Source organism: Pyxicephalus adspersus, chromosome 4 (assembly GCF_032062135.1).
Source record: "Pyxicephalus adspersus chromosome 4, UCB_Pads_2.0, whole genome shotgun sequence".
NCBI classification, from domain to species: Eukaryota; Metazoa; Chordata; class Amphibia; order Anura; family Pyxicephalidae; genus Pyxicephalus; species Pyxicephalus adspersus.
Genome location: NC_092861.1, coordinates 52,086,068 through 52,102,450, shown reverse-complemented (window position 1 = coordinate 52,102,450; position 16,383 = coordinate 52,086,068). Strand labels below are relative to the sequence as shown.

Sequence of the window (16,383 nt, the reverse complement as noted above, 5' to 3'; positions counted from 1 at the left end):
GCGGCCCTTATTTAAGGAAGGCAGCAAATGTTGTGCAGTGCATATAGTGCATTTCTCTTTGAAAGTAAAATGAATTGTTCCAGACATTGGAAAACTACAAATGACTAAACAAAACTAAAAATAGCGGAAATGGCAAAGACTCAGGCAATGATCAGCTCCAGGAAGTTCAAAGAAGTTCTAAAGTTAGCCCCGCAAAGTCCCAATATGAAAAAATGCTGAAGGGGTTACAATTTACAAAAACACATTGATTGGCCAACATTTTGTGGACTGATGAAAGCAAGATTGTTCTTTGTGGTTCACAGTTTGTCAGGTGACCATCAAACACTTGAGTTTAAACCACAGTACTCTGTAAAGACAGTGAAGCATGGTGGGGCAAGCATCATGATATGGGGATGTTTCACATACTATGGTATCGCGCTTATTTATCGCATACCAGTGATCATGGATCAGTTTGAATTCATCAAAATATGTGAGGTCATATTGCTTAGAGATTATTTATACTTTAAAGTAAATATTACTGTGATGTTCAATTAAAAGTTGCCATTAGTTAACCTTTGAATATCAAAATAAACCAAAAACTTTGAATGGGTAATGCACTGGGTCCTTTTTGATGGAGAGTGGTTGTAAGAATGCTACAGATCAGGACCAGAATACCAAAATAGAAGACCAGAAGTTGTCTGGATATAAATTTCACATGGGTTCACATGGGATGGGTATAACACAATTTAACTATGAACACAATGAAAAACAAAACATTGTTTTTTTGGCATCAATTTCATTTAAAAAAAAAAAACCTTATGAAAACTATATATATTATATATATGCATTATAAAAAGCATCCTAATGTACATTAGACATAATTAATGCTTTATAACACCAAGCTCTACATGTTTCTCGGAAACATAGCTGATTCTTCAAGACCATATCATCTGTGGAGGAATCATGCAATCCTAAAACATAGCAATAAGAGATTAGTGACACATATCCCAAATATATTATATCCGGAACGAGACACTACGAAAAATGAAGTCATAAAAAATGCACAACCTTGTCAGAGAAGCCCCTGGATCGTCCAGTGATCACATAATGAAACATGTGATGAGATAGCTATGTTGTGGTTATTTAATAAATAACATTTAATAAAAAGTTTAGTTAATTTTATAAAAGGGTTTTGATTTTTTTAATGAAATTGATGCCAAAAAAAAATTGTTTGGCTTTTATCATGTTCACTGATCAGGACCAGGCCAGGCGAGGGGCAAGAGAGGAGCCAACTTTGGGTGCTCTGGTAGGGATTGCAGCTGGAGCCATGATTTATAAAGTTCATGGGTTACACCTGGAGGGCCAATCCCCTGCTGAAATCTGCAGGGTTTATTAAAGTGTAACTAAACATAAGCAAGAAAGAATTGTGAGCAATTGTTTTGTAGAAGAAACAGACGATGTGATGTCATTTCTGCAATAAAATAAATGTACCTGCCTTTTCACAATAGCCTTTAATAAACACCGAGCTGCACATTCACAGTACAGTGTATTTTGCCGGGTATCCTAGAAAAAATAACATCATTCTCACCAATCAAAATAGTTGAAAATCCAGGGATAGGAAGAGGATGGGGTTGAGATGGTAGCAACATAAATGTTTGCTTTACAAGCTCTAACAGTAGCTCCTGAGACACAGAGGGCTAGACAACCCAGCTGCAGAGAGTACATTGGGAGAGGAGTTATTTTAGCATCACCAGCAGGGTTAATCCGACAAGTTATTTAAAGCACCAACGGTGGCTCCAGCAAAAAAAAAAAGGTTGCCATTAGCAACCTTTATTATTTATGCTTATGTGTATATAAGTACTGTCAATTCCTCTTAACACTGTATCCGCTCAAGTAAACCTGAAATTCCAAAAAGAAAAAATCCCAAAAACAAATGAAAAGTTGCCCCTATTTAACTCCTTAATAACTCCACAGCTACACAGGAGATTGGCAGTGAGGATGAAGTGCAGATACCGCTTCCTCACATCTAGGAACAGTGTACCCAGGAACAGCGCCTGAAGTCCAGATGCTACGCCTCACCTACAGGTGCCCATAGGGAATAAATAGAGGTGGTAGTGAGAAGGTAAATACGGGTTGATGGTTTGCCCTACTAAAAGACTTAACCATATGCCAGCAATCACTTCACTGCACTAGAGCTACACAGTACATTTCTAGTAGTAGTTTAATCCAGAAGTAGAAGATATGCAACTTCATAAAGCAAGCCTAGTCACTGATCTTATGCCCTAAAAAAAATTCTATCCATGAACTATGCTTTACTAACTACTGAAAACCAGTGTAAAAAAAAAGCTGCTGTCATTTCCTATGGAGGCGGAGGGAAAAACAGAGCCCCCCCCCCCCCCCCTTCTTCTCTCCATAGAGAAACAGCAGTGCTTGCTAAACAGTGCTCTGGAAATTATAGCAAAAGTTTACTTCTAGAATTTTACCACCTGTATGAAGTTCAGTAGGAAGAGACTAAAATTGCCAATGTAATTTAGCTAGATAGCTAGTTAGGTAAAAAAAAAAATGTATCATCCTTACATTTCATTTGTGAATCCCTTTAGCATAATTTTATTATAACTTTATATAAAAAAAAAAAAAATACAGATGTGATTTACCCTGGGCATTATAATTTAATCATAACCCCTTATCCCTCCACTTTGTTTGTTTTTTAGGAATCATTAAATGGCAACCCTAGGAGTGGTAGGCAGCAGTTATATCTGCAGTGCCCTTGCATCTGATGTAAATGTAAAGCACATTCTATCTCCGCTGTTGATGGAGGGGATGACATTTACCTGGGATGCCAGGGAACTCCTTCTAATATCTTTGGTTTATGATCAGGAAAATAGTGGGGAGAGATGTCTTTACATCATTAAGCCAACCCAACAGAACAGGAGGCTGTCAAGTGATACACAATCCCAATTTTCTGTTCAGTACTAGAAAATAGGGTATGTTATTTAGGGTGAAAAAATTATTAATAATAAAACTATTAGGGGTATAATTCAAAACTGGAAATCGTCTATGCAGCATTATAAAACTAGAAATTGTCAGTAAACTGTTTACACACACCAAAAAAAAACAACTTGGTGCATCTATTGTGCTTTTGTCATGGAAAAATGCTCATCTGGCTTTTGATTAAGATGTAAATGTGAAAATCTGGAATGAGTGATAAACCCTAATACATGCCACTATGGGGCTGATTTTTAAATACCATAGGAGGGAAAGCTTTCATTTTCCCAAACTTTGGTACAGAACAACAGATAAAGCATGTCTGGTGGCTAGAACATCAACTACTTTTTTTTTCCCCGTTTTTCCCTAAATCCACATTGCTAGTTCTGGAGGCTGATAACAGAATATTCTTTTCTGTACTTAACACCTATGTCTTTTTACAACACTGGGCTTATTTATTTGGTCACTGCTATAATCTTTAATGTCACCAACTAGGACAACATAGGCAAAGGGGGACCATAACTACTGCAATGACCACATGAGGCAGAGGCATCTCTCGTTAGTAGACACTCACAAAACAGAATTACTTTGTCTAGTAAGAAAAAAAGATCTTATTTATTTTTAATAATATTCAGAAACCTTGAGAGTTTTGGCAGTTCCTTTACATACCAGTAAAATACTGCTAAAACCCTTTTTTAACTGCTTGTCTGAATAAATCTTTAGACAGGATTGTCTTGCATCCTTGCTTATTCTTTTCAGCGGTTCATTGTATTGATTTCTCATTTCTTTCTATTATTTGTATAATATTTTCTTTTTACCCTTTAGGGGAGTATTTTCATTTTCTTTATCAGTTCTTAGATTTCTCACATAATATGTTTTTACAACTTTTGCATAGGAAATACTTTTACTGCAGTACAAGCCTTTTTTTTTTTTTATAATGATGCACACTTCCAAGTATTGTCGATACTTGCTGCAGCTACAGCCAACTGGGGTGCCATTAAAAATTGTTATAGAAGACTGAATTGTCCCTAATGGTAGTTCCAAGTACAGCACATACCTTAAAAAAGCAAAGAAAAACCCAGTTCTTCCCAGTACTTCCAAGGAGCGATACGCCTGTAAAAACCCTCTCCTTGCCTTAACAAAACATTGAATGTAACAACTTTTCACTCCACTGCCCAGTGAAGTCACACAGAGTGTTCTTCGCTTTGTGAAAGCTGCAAGTCAACTCGAAGCTTACACAAGGTTGAAGACCCTTTGAGGCAGATTCAATAAATTTAGGCACCCTGTGCTGCCAACATGTGGAGCGAAAGAAGGCCCTAAGTAAAGTTTGTGTTGGACTTCATGTCTGTGCCAAATTTGACCTGAATATTGGTCATTCCCCTTAAAATGGAAATGGAAAAAGTGGTTTGGTGATCAAATTCATAATTGAGCCATATGCTTTATCTGTCATTGATGGGGGGTGCCATATGCTATACTTGTCATTGACAAGTGTAGTACAGTTCAGTAAATCTGGACTGTGTACTATAACAGGTGTTATAGTTTACTGCAAGGATGGCTGAGCTTTAAGATATATAGGGCTGTTTGAATTTGCTTCCACCATTGATTTGGAATTCAGGCATAACTTATCTAGAACACTGGGGTCAGTTTGAGTAAATTGTCCTAGTCCTCAGTCCTGTGTAAGCTCTCACTTGGAGCATTCAGAAGGTTTTCTCTACCTGCATTAAGAATAAGTTTACATTAAGAATTTCAACCTTGAGGAAGTATTCTATTGAATGCCATAGAGACAGGTCCTTGTATTTTCCTTCTACTGATCACTTGTACACAAGATTGGTTATATAGACAAATTATTAACTAAAAAGTAGGTCTAGTTTTAACTGCATGTTTAGGTTTCTTTAGACCAAGAGAATATAGGAAATATTAAGACACACGACCAAATAATTATTTTCATAGAAATGCCCCGTTACTAATGCTGGGGCTGTGAGAAACTCATGTTAAACCTCAGTGCAAAATGGTAACATTGTGGGAGACTCAACTCTGTCACCAAGGCAACAAAACCATATAATTATAGGGGGGGGGATTGGAAACAAAAATTAAGGAGCATTATAAAAGCATCTGGAAAACTCTCTTCCATTTTATAATAAAAAGGTACTGTATAGCGATAATGATTATGTTAATATGAATGGATTTGCTACAAAAAAAAAGTAGAAAATATATATCTATATCAGTGCTAATTATCTTTAACATGGATTTTAAATTAAACTGCTAAAAGGATAGGAAAAATATGAAAATATTAACTCAAGCTGTGAATAATAAAGCTGGGTAAGGATTTATACAGTAAATGAGATTTGCCTATATGCTAAAATATAAAGTTCAGGAAATTAATAATGAAAGCACTCTTGCCCTTCAAAATAGTAACATTTCATTCACTAAAAAAAGTCATGTAGCAATGTTTAAAATCTGACAATAAATTGAAAAGATCTATTAGAAAAATTATAAGAACCCAAAAACTGTTGTAGATCCTATTTTCCCTTAACATATCATTCAGTATTAAAAAATGTATTTAAACGTATATGCCTCAAAAATAGTGAGCTTACATAATATATTCCAAAGCTTAAAAGTTGGCATCTGCATAATATTATTGCTTTATGTATACAAGACATAATGATTATGGATATCTGCTAACAATATAAACCAGTACAGTCCCAGGTCACTGTTAAAGTTCAAAAGCCCAGCGGTTTGTGCAGTGCGAGGAATCCCCTGGCAGTGGTGTGCAATGGAAAGTATTCCACTGGAATTAGCATAGAGTGGAAAGAACCCCCTGGGCAGTGGAAGGAATCCTCTACCAGTAGAGTGCTATTGAAAAGAAATCTTGCTAGAGGTCAAAAGCCCAGCAGTGGCATTCAGTGGGAAGAATTCCATTAGCAATGGCAGGAATGCCCCCAGTGCTGGTGTGCAGTGGGGGGAATCTCTCTAGCAGTGGCAAGCATCTCCAAGAAAGCGGCATACAAAGTGAAAAATCCCCGACAGTAGCCATAAAGCCAGCCTTGTTAGCACATTGCCCACTGATAAGATTCAAAAGTTTTAAGTTTTGTGGGAGCCCTGGATTTCACATTACTTACCTCAGAGTTTTTATTGATCCTTGTTGGCCATTTCACTATTCTAGACACAATAGCAAAGCCTTTACTACAACATGGAAGATTAGTTTAGTTCCACTCCCTCCCATTGCCAATCTTTTTGTTACTCCTTTCTACTTTCGTGCTTTCTATGGTCTGTTCTGGCTCCTTGCTAACTCACTTACATTTTATTTTTTACAGCCTTTTATAACTCTACCATTCTTTTACTTTAAATCTTTGACTGGAAGGGTGTCTGACATTTCTACGAACTCAGTATAAGGCAAGTGGATATTCACAGACTAGCCAAGCAAGCATTACTGAGGGGGTTTATAGTTTGGATAGAAGATGGCATATCCACCATTGAAATCATCCAGCATCCTCAGATATATTTTTATATGAAGGCCAATAAAATATAGAGAAAAATGAAAAAGGTTATACTGCATTTCTTTTTTGGCAAAAAAAATGGAAGATGTGCACTACTTTTGAATGCTTGTATCTTTTGAACAAAATCTGTTGGCAACAAGCCATAGTTTCATGTTTTAAAAACTAACAAAATGTTTTTGTTTTTTTTAAATGCGGGTTTTATCATTTGTTTATTGTATGTTGCCAGAAATATTGCTAATTACTGCACACTATTCACATGAAATACTCCTAGGTGGATATAAAAAATAATATCCCAGGGCAGCTGACTTTTCTTCAACATTCACTAAAGATTTTCTCAGGTGCGCAGTTATAAAAAAAAAAAAAATAAATAAATGTGAAGTTATACTTCTTTGATACCCACATATCTAAACACCTTAATATGGAGGATTTGGAATACATTTGGATATTGAATACACAGGAAAAGTAAGCAACGACCCTTATAATTTTCACGTTTTTATTTTCCACTCTCAGTTCCTGCAGCCTACTAAATTTCCATTTTCTCTCCACATTTGCCTGCTTAATTTAGTTGGGCTTTTTTCAAAACAAAAAATGCATTATCCAGCAGATGGTTACTGTTACAAATGTTAGAATAATTGTTCAGGAAACAAAGAATTAAACTATATTTGGACGTCCGGGAAATAACTACTATTATTCCAACCATAGAAATGTGGTTTCTGATCTATTATATCCATACAAAATCAAATAACTACACACCAAGAGACATACTGTGTGGTCAAATTGACATATTGAAATGTGGTCATATGAAATTTACACACTCACCAGGCTGAGATGACATGACATGCATTTTCAAAACTTGAATCAACTGAAAATTGTATATCTCACACACGTAGTAATGACAGCCTTTTATACCATAATTTTGTAATGATGTTGCCCATTAGTAGGATAGGCTCAAGCCAAGTCTTCTACCTTGGCCAAGGGTCATGAGCCAAGATCGTGTGTGTTTGGATATTGGTCCAGATGAAATTATAAAGTAGGCCATATTGTTGTACTGTAGTTCACTTCTGCTTTACTGCATCTCTTGGTAGCCATCTTTTTCCAGGAATTTGGATTAGGACCCCGATTCCCTCTCTCGCTGTTCATTAAGGCAATGCTTACAGTAGTACATCTATTGGTGTGCTGACTACTTTGTTTGCCTTTGATATTGCATGTTTGACATTTTGAACAGTTCTCACAATTATTCTGTTTCAATGTGGATTATTAGTATTGAAATTTGTGTGCCTAACACCACAGGCTCAAGTAAAGGTTTATAATCAATTACAACAAACTTAGGGTCGATCATTGTATAGTACAATATGTTCTGAAATGTCTAGAACAAAAATGCTTTTGGTTTATCTGCAACAGTAACAAGGTTTGGTACTGTTGGTAATTTTTAAAATTTCTATTTTGAAAAATCTGCCTTCAACAAGCAGAATACAGTTCATTGTCCAATACAAACGGATGTGATATAACCTTCTGCCACGGTCATGAAGGTATTACATGTAAGATCAGCTTTAATATTCATTTCATGACAATTTAATTCTAGGCTCCATTTTTTCTCAACTCCCAATGGCATTTGGTGTTTTAACAATTCCATTCTCATAGATTTGGGAAAAACAAAAACCCTGACAATTTAGAATTCTGGCCTTGGACACTCCACTTAACAGTTAGATCAGGATTGAGCTGCATTATGTCCCCAAAACATCTCTCCATTGTTCTATATCTAACCAATATAGTCAAATTGCAAAGATTTTATTGTATTTGGCCACAGGAGACTTGCAGAAACACCATTTGATGCAACAAGAATATATTTGTCTAAGCCATAGCCTGTTCAAAAGAAAAAAAAATGTATACACACTGACCTTTCAAGATTTTACAATGGGTATTTGATATGTTTCTTACACAAAAGCATACATTCTCTACCACTCAATTAGAATGGCTAAAGTTTGGACAAGATTCCTATCTGCTCCCTGGGATGTCAAATTACCATGCAAGGCTTTGCAACATCTTGTACCTCAGTACGAATCCAGTAATAGTCTTTAGCTTTAATTGCCGATTGTGACAACTAAAAGCCTAATATTTTAAAGGGTCTATAAATGCTAATTTACCCCAAGGCCACCAGTATTCAAGAGAACTGATGGAATTACATGTATCACAAGAACATTTGGGCAGCAAGCCTCCATTACCCACCAGCAAAAACCTTTTGAAAAAGTGATGCTAGAGGTGAATCTTTTAAAATATGCCCTCTTCACTTTTTCAAATTCTGTCAGACATGATTTAATGGTACTAATGCATTAACCTGAACTTAAAGCTAATTCCAAGCTTGTTATTAAATTACCTCCTGCTCCAGAATCTTTGTTATTTAAATATGCAATTAAAGAAGATAAGAAGAAGAGCTTTTCAAGTATTCTTTACTACATCCAATGTTCTCCCTAGCTCCCTTGAATGCCAGTGGCAAGTTTGTCTCCGGTCTGCTCAGCTTAAACAGCAGAAAGGCATTCCATTATGCTATCAGACCCGAATACCTACAAGTTTAAGGTATGATAAGCTATGGGATGTTACTATTCTGGGAACTGAATACATTTTTTGTATCCTGTGCTGTTAACAACTGAGAGTTAGTAAGTGCAATATGGCTTGGCTCCTTTGTAGTCTTGGGCTGGAGAAGACAAATTCATTACTACAATAGTGCACAGCAAAGGTTATTTTGTTTTCTCCAAAGACCACGGTTTCACATTTCCCAGAAATATATGCAGCCTTTCTGTAAATCAAGTGAACGCATGGTCATTAAAAAAAACATTTTTAGCCATCTGCCTAGATTTCAAGTTAATTCCAAAGTTACTATATGTGGTGTTGTACCTGTGGGAATAAGCTACCAGTGGTATTTAAAAAATGTAGTTACTCTGTAAATCAAAGTTAAAATAAAATTGGTTGGCAATTTTGTTTACGTTTGTTATACATGTTTCCACCTGCCAACAGATTCTATACTAATACTGTTAGAAAATGTTTAATTTATGGAAGAACTATTTATGTTTTTACTTGTGACATGTTCCAGCCAGTCTTCAGAAAACCAGTTCTTCTAAATGCCCCTTTTCCACCACCATTTGGGTGTCAATACCATATTCAGGGGGCTTTTAAAATTAACTTGTAAAGTCAGCAAGAAATAGCTATTTTCAGGAAGTATTCATCAAAAATGTCCTGCACAATTCTACAAATGAGAAGACCTATTTTCTTGTTACAGAATGCATTGTATAGCTGGGTAAAGAAAGAGGATGGGAAAGAGGATGGAGGGAAGAAGTTAAATGTTCCTAACTGGATGGACTATTTGGCTACTTTATAACGATATTATCTATCTATCTATCTATCTATCTATCTATATATATATATATATATATATATATATATATATCTTACTTAATACTTCCCAGCACTTCATGATTTTTCCTATTTATTCTGTATATTGTGGTTTTGAATTACTTCTTACATGTGTAATATAGGCCATGTTTCTATTTAATAAAAACTTCATTCAACTTTGCCATTGATCTTGCTTGCTTGAGGAGGTAAGCTTGGTAGGAATTATAACTTTCTAATATACATTGGAAGGTGTCAGATGCCTGCTCCCCCTCTATGAACTATGGTTTCTTCTTGCATCACTACAATGGCCTGTAGGGTTGTGAAGGTCAAGCAGATGAAACAACAGAATGCAGTGAAACCAGGCATCTTATGTTCATGGAAGTGTTGAACAAATAATCAGTAAGCATTTCTCTTCAAAACATAAAAAAACATGTTAAAAAATCTCTACAAAAAAATGAAAAATAAAAAGCTTCCACACAACAGAAATATAATATCTATATATATATACACACACATTCCCCAATATTATTGTGAGGCATCTTGTTTAAAACCAACAAAAACAAAAAAAAGTTTTCTCATGTAATAAAGAAGGTTAGCAAATGATAGTGTGGCTTTGGGATTATATTCAGTCTTGAAATATCGTCATACTATGTTATATAGATCTGAAAACTTTTTTTTAATTTATAACTGTTGATGTCTATTAAATATAGAATACTGAGTTCCTTATTATGCAATCATGTAAATCATGAATCATCTTTTATTAGGTTCCATGTATTGTACAAAGCTCACTAACACACAGAACCCATATTTCAGTTAGATTTCTGATTGGTTGATTTGGCTTAGGAATAGTGATGAGCAAACTGATTTTCAGAAGTAGGTATATCAGTAAATTGCAGATTGATTAGCCTGAACGCATGCATGCAGATTTGACCAATCAGCTGTGAATCATCCAATCACAAATCACAATCACCTGAATTCCAGATTTGCATGTTTTTCATAGATCAGACAGATCTTAATGTGCTCACGCAGAATAAAAATTATAAGAATTGACGATTCTCATTTGATCACTGATGATTTCAACATGTAGGAACTGGTAAATTGACAGCAAGTGAGCATTCAATGTTATGATAATAATGATAAAAAAAACAAAAAACTCTAAATGATAATAAAGGCTGCCATTGCTAGACAGTTAAGGACATCTGACATTAATAGTTAATTCTTTACGGGTTAGAAAGGTTATAAATTCATTTTGTGAGCATCAAATGCCTTTTGCAATCCAGATAGTACTTAATAAAAATAGCATTACCATAAGCATAGTGCCTACAGGGGGCAGAAAGAAGACTAGTCACCTTGTACAAGGAAGAAGAGCAGCAGTGGTTGGTCCTATTACTGGAATGAAAACCCCAGCACAATGGCAAAGTTTCAAGCAGGATTACTGTACAGATTTGAAAGAAATACATAAAATATACTAAGATCCAGGTAAGTATGCAATTACACACCTATTCCAAGTCAATGACTCGGGATTAATAAAGCTACTGCGTCAAAACAAGAGCTAGAAGCCATCATTTCCACAAGGAGGTTAAAAAAATAGAAATCAAATAGTAGGCAGACAGAAAAAAGTATATTTTAAACACACAACATACGGACGCAATGGATCTAAAGATTTTCATACTGCAGTCATAACAAAACACTGCATAACACTGCAGTTATAACAACCATTGCAACTATTTCTAATATGCAATTACATCAGTACATAATTGTATGCTGATAAAATAAAACACACATAACATTCTAATACTTTTATATAGACACAAAGCACAGTGGGAAATGTAGTAAGCCAAACCCTCCAATAATAAATCATCACTCTCTGTGTTCACTAACCAGAGCAACCAAAGTGAAAGGTGACTGATGGTTAGAGCATTCACATAAATCATGGAAACTTTATCTTCCAGATCCTAAAACGTAACATTGGTAATGAGCAAACAGAAAACCATGAGACATGATAATTATGGGCACCCACGTCCATGGCCACACAAAAAAGAAACATTTTTGACCTACCTTTGCCTACTGGAAGCCTCTGTATGTGGATTATTGCCATCCAGTTTGCAGGTGTTGCAAGTGAAGTAGGCTGCATTTTTTAAAATTGTAACCTGCCAAAAACATTGTCTGCATATATATATCTAAAGGCAGTTCTTTGATTTTGCTTATTCGAAGGACTGGTGGGACATGTCCCTATTCCTCCTACATAGTGACAGTGTCTGGGACACAGCATGCCAAGAATAGACTTCTCTTTAGGCTTTCATTTACAGCACATGTCCCTCTTCCAGAGTTGTATATCTCCATGTTTTGTTTGAGACATTCCCTTTTCTTGGTTATTTGATGTGTTTTTGTTTGCTGAATAGAATATAATAGCGGGGGTGAAAATTCCCATTCAAGCTAAAAGAAAAGACATTTGAAAAAGAAGATTAATGAACTATTTAGACTGAAACATGCATGAAGCTATTTTAAGCACCAAACAGATGACTGAACCTAGAAATCTGAATGAAAATCAAAGCAAAATGGAAACTGAGACATAAACAAGTACATTCTCTGTTATCATTTTTAATGAATGAAGTATCATGCAGATGTGATGCAGACAGCAGTGATATTTATTGAGAGATGAAAATTAATGTAAGGAACTCATTTTGCAAAGTCTGCAAATTTATATAATGCACATATACCCGTGTAAAACGCATAAGGCCTAAGTAAAACATTTGCTCTTTCCAAATTCATTATCTAGTAAAATATGCATTAGGAAATGATACTTTGCACTGGGATCTAAGTAATTATAATTTTGTGGAAGGGGGAAATGACTTTAAAAAATTTTAGGGGCAGGAGATGGAAACATGATAGCTGTACCTTGTTTGCAAATCAATTTATACTCTAAAGAAAATTAAACCTGGGGTGGACAAATATATTATGATGGCCAGAGAGCCAACCCACCTTTTCCCTGGTCTGACACTGGAGAACTCACTTCACAGCAATCCAAAGGTCTGAAAGAAACATCGTCTGGAACCATTTACAACACAAACCTCCCAAACCTGGGTGGCAAGTACCTGCCATGTTTTGTCTGTATGTGTACATTGTTTTATTGTGTATATGTACATTTGTGAAATTCCTGGTCATCTTGCCAGTTCTGAAACTTTAGAACTGTGATCCTCTTCAGTCTGTATCACACTTTTTTCTGTGTTGTGAGTTACATTAACAAAGGTGCTTTAACATGTTTTGTGTTAACGTAGACTATTCAAATTTTGCAATTTAAAAAACAGAGAGAGAGTCTGAGGAGGCTAAGCTTGACTCATACAGGAAAAGTCAAGGTGTAAATAAAACTGCTTACATCTCTGGATCCAACAGTTGTTTTATTGTGCTGTTTTTACTGAAGGCATCCACCATGTATATATATTTCATTAAGACCCCTTTCATACTAATTATTCAGATGAAGTGTGTTGCAGCATGCACAACTTGTTTTGTTTTTATGCAGTGTAGTCTTGTGGTGTGTTGCAGTAAAAGTACATCTCGACCTCAACACAATTTTACCATGTATTGCTTTATGTAAACCAGAAAGCCAGCCGAAAGGACCTTCTTATTCTCCCGGTTTAATCACAGAAGCACAAGTAAAATTTTTAGGCCCAGCGCACCGTTCCAAAGCCCACCAAAGCACTGTCTCAACCTGGTTTCTATTGAAAAGGTGACACCCGTGCCATTAGGTAGATTGCAAGTAATAGAATACAGAGATGAAATGTAAATGCTCCAAACAATGTTCTTTCAAAACTTTACTAAAATACATATATGTCCTATTCTGCTTGTGTCAAAACAAAAAAACTGTTATTGGCCCCTTGGGATCTGGATATGGGATAATTATATCATGTTTTTATCACATATCTAATCCTGGCATTGTTATAAGAACTTTCTGTTTTATACACTTGAATAGGCAAACGTTTCACGCAATCTCAGGTAACCCAATACTCTTCATAGGGTATATCTGTTGCAATCAGCAGTACACATGTTGCACAATAATGTATTACAATACAGTATGAGGGATGTCTTGTATTCTGTCACTGCTGTATAGATTCAAAGGAAACTGCTGTAAGATGGAGGATCTGCACTGCACGGCATTATGTTTACATCTGACGCTTCTTACCTTAACATAGTTTAATGCAACAGGAGTTTTGGGGTTATATATACACATAATAATCTAAATAGCAGAAGTTCTCTGAAATGTTTTCAATTTATATATAGATTATATTTTAGTTCACTGTAAAAGCACTTAAATATTGATTGTCCCATACAAACATAGCATTTCCTGACAGTGTACTTGACATTTAATCATAAAAAATTAGCTTTAAGGCTCCTGTACTAAGAAAAATACAATTAAAACACAGATCATTATACATACTGCATTGACTCAAAGCAACCAATCAGCAGGTACTCTTTATTGCTCCAGCCTAATAAAAGGTAAAATCTGGCTGCACTTATTAGTTATTTTATACCTTTTCTCTATACAATAAGCCCTGTCATTGAATAAGTTGGGCTGAACAAGAAGGTAGTCATATGTTTCGTACTATAGGCATTTCTTGGCCTAACCCTGCATGCGTCCCTATGTACTGATATGCTCTACCTGTTGTATCATAGGTATATTAAAAACACAAATGTGAAAACAGACCTCAATATTGAATTGAAAGAAATAACATAGGTGAATGACATTGTTTTCCAATAAATAGTTAGTGCCCTCTTCTTCAGCCTAAGCACTATTTAAAATAAAAGCTTTTGACTAACATAAGACATCCATCAACGTAAAAGGTTTACATTAAAAGTAATTATGTATATTATCTCTGCATTATGTACTCTTTTCATGCCAATGGTGGACATATGTCATTAATGATAAGAAAAAGCCCTATTATAATAGACTGACACAAATGAATGTGTAATATATCCATGCAATTACAAAGTCATGACAATACCACATCAGGGAAGTTGCAATTCAAAGTTATAATTAGGTAAACAAAGAGTTTTAGGTATTTTATAGGACTTCAGCAAATGCAGATGAATGCTAAAGGTAAAGGCATAAAAAAATGTAAATTGACAAATAATAGCACTGTGTCTAAATTATTGACCTTGTAAACATCAGGAAAAAAAAAAAAACACACACTTTAAATTTTTTCCCTAAAGCCACCTGACTCAACTTTCTTAAGTATTGCATTGTGTAGCAGCAGCCAGGACAGAATTTAGCAGACATTTATGTCCTTTAGGCACAGTAAAAATTTAGGTTTCGATTAATGTAGGTTAATAATCATTTCTATTTGTTACTATGTATCATAAAATAGGCTACAAGCTAGAACAGGCATATACATATTAAATAATACTAAATTCAGGGTAGTCCACATGATTTAAAGTTTTCATGAATTTGTGAAGCCTGTATTTATATGTTTACATAATAAGCCACCAATGTCCACAACAGACACCTGTCACATCCTGTTCATGACCTTCAATTACAGCACCTTGAATAGCAAATCATAAAAGTTTTCATTATCTAAACAGAGAATACACAAAATGATTGAATGGTGTTTAGGAACTGGGGGCAAATCCCAGAAAGTGAATAGAGATGAATAAAACACGCCCACTGAAAATAGCTAAAAAAAAGCCACATTAAAACACAATTAAATAACACAACAGTTCAACTTAAGTTTGTAAACAAGAGAAAACAAACTTTGTGCTGAGCTGGCTTCCTGCCCTTGAGATATCACCTTTAGTACCCATAACATAACAATGTAGGAAAAAAAATGAAAATACCTCAGTAAACCCCAAGGAAAGACTGTGGACAAACAGATTATGTGATATAGCTCTTCCTCCCCATTCTTGGGCAGCCTCTCCTCTCTGCAGCTGAAAGCAAATGCTCTGAGACTCAGTCGCATATTTAATTAGAAGCAAGCTGCTTCCACTATCAGTGTGTGAATCTACCTCTCCAATCTCTCGTGAGTCAATCTTTCCCATCTCTGATTTTCTTTTATATTTATGCTAGAATATTTAATTGTAGACAAAAGGTTACTCTGGCTGTATTCACTGCACAGAGGCAGAATAATCTGCTTTAAAAGGCTTGACATTTCAGGCTTTTCAAAAAGGCTGAAAAAATTATATCCCTGCTTTTGTTAATCAATGAAGTAGAACTCTCCTGAACAAAAGAATTAAATTGCTTGGTTGGTTTAATAAAAACCAACAGAAATAGCTGCTTCCTCTGGGCTGTATTGTGTAGGCATGGCACATGCTTCCAGAACTGTAATTCCATATGATTCAGGGGCAAAACTCTAATTTCTGCACACAGTTGGGTTTTTAAATCCTTTTCAAACACTATCCATTCTGGCTGGTTCTCTGAGGACAGATTTATCATTAAACTTGACTTCTTTTTTCTTGGTTGAATGCTGCAGCTTTAAAGACCTTTAATTTTGGGTGAGGATTAGTCTGAGGGATATAATATATTGTCCTCCCACCTGACCTCATC

At 35.4% G+C, this 16,383-nt stretch overlaps 1 long non-coding RNA gene across 1 annotated transcript in view; it reads right to left on the bottom strand.

Moving 5' to 3' along the window:
- LOC140328503 (uncharacterized) overlaps positions 1-15,774 on the bottom strand; it is a 157,440-nt gene extending 141,666 nt beyond the window's left edge. Inside the window, exons 1-2 of the long non-coding RNA XR_011920303.1 lie at positions 15,678-15,774; positions 11,907-12,284 (exon numbers count right to left, since the gene is read on the bottom strand). This is a non-coding gene — a long non-coding RNA (uncharacterized lncRNA). The remainder of the gene's footprint in view (positions 1-11,906; positions 12,285-15,677) is intronic.
- Positions 15,775-16,383: the final 609 nt, after the last annotated feature.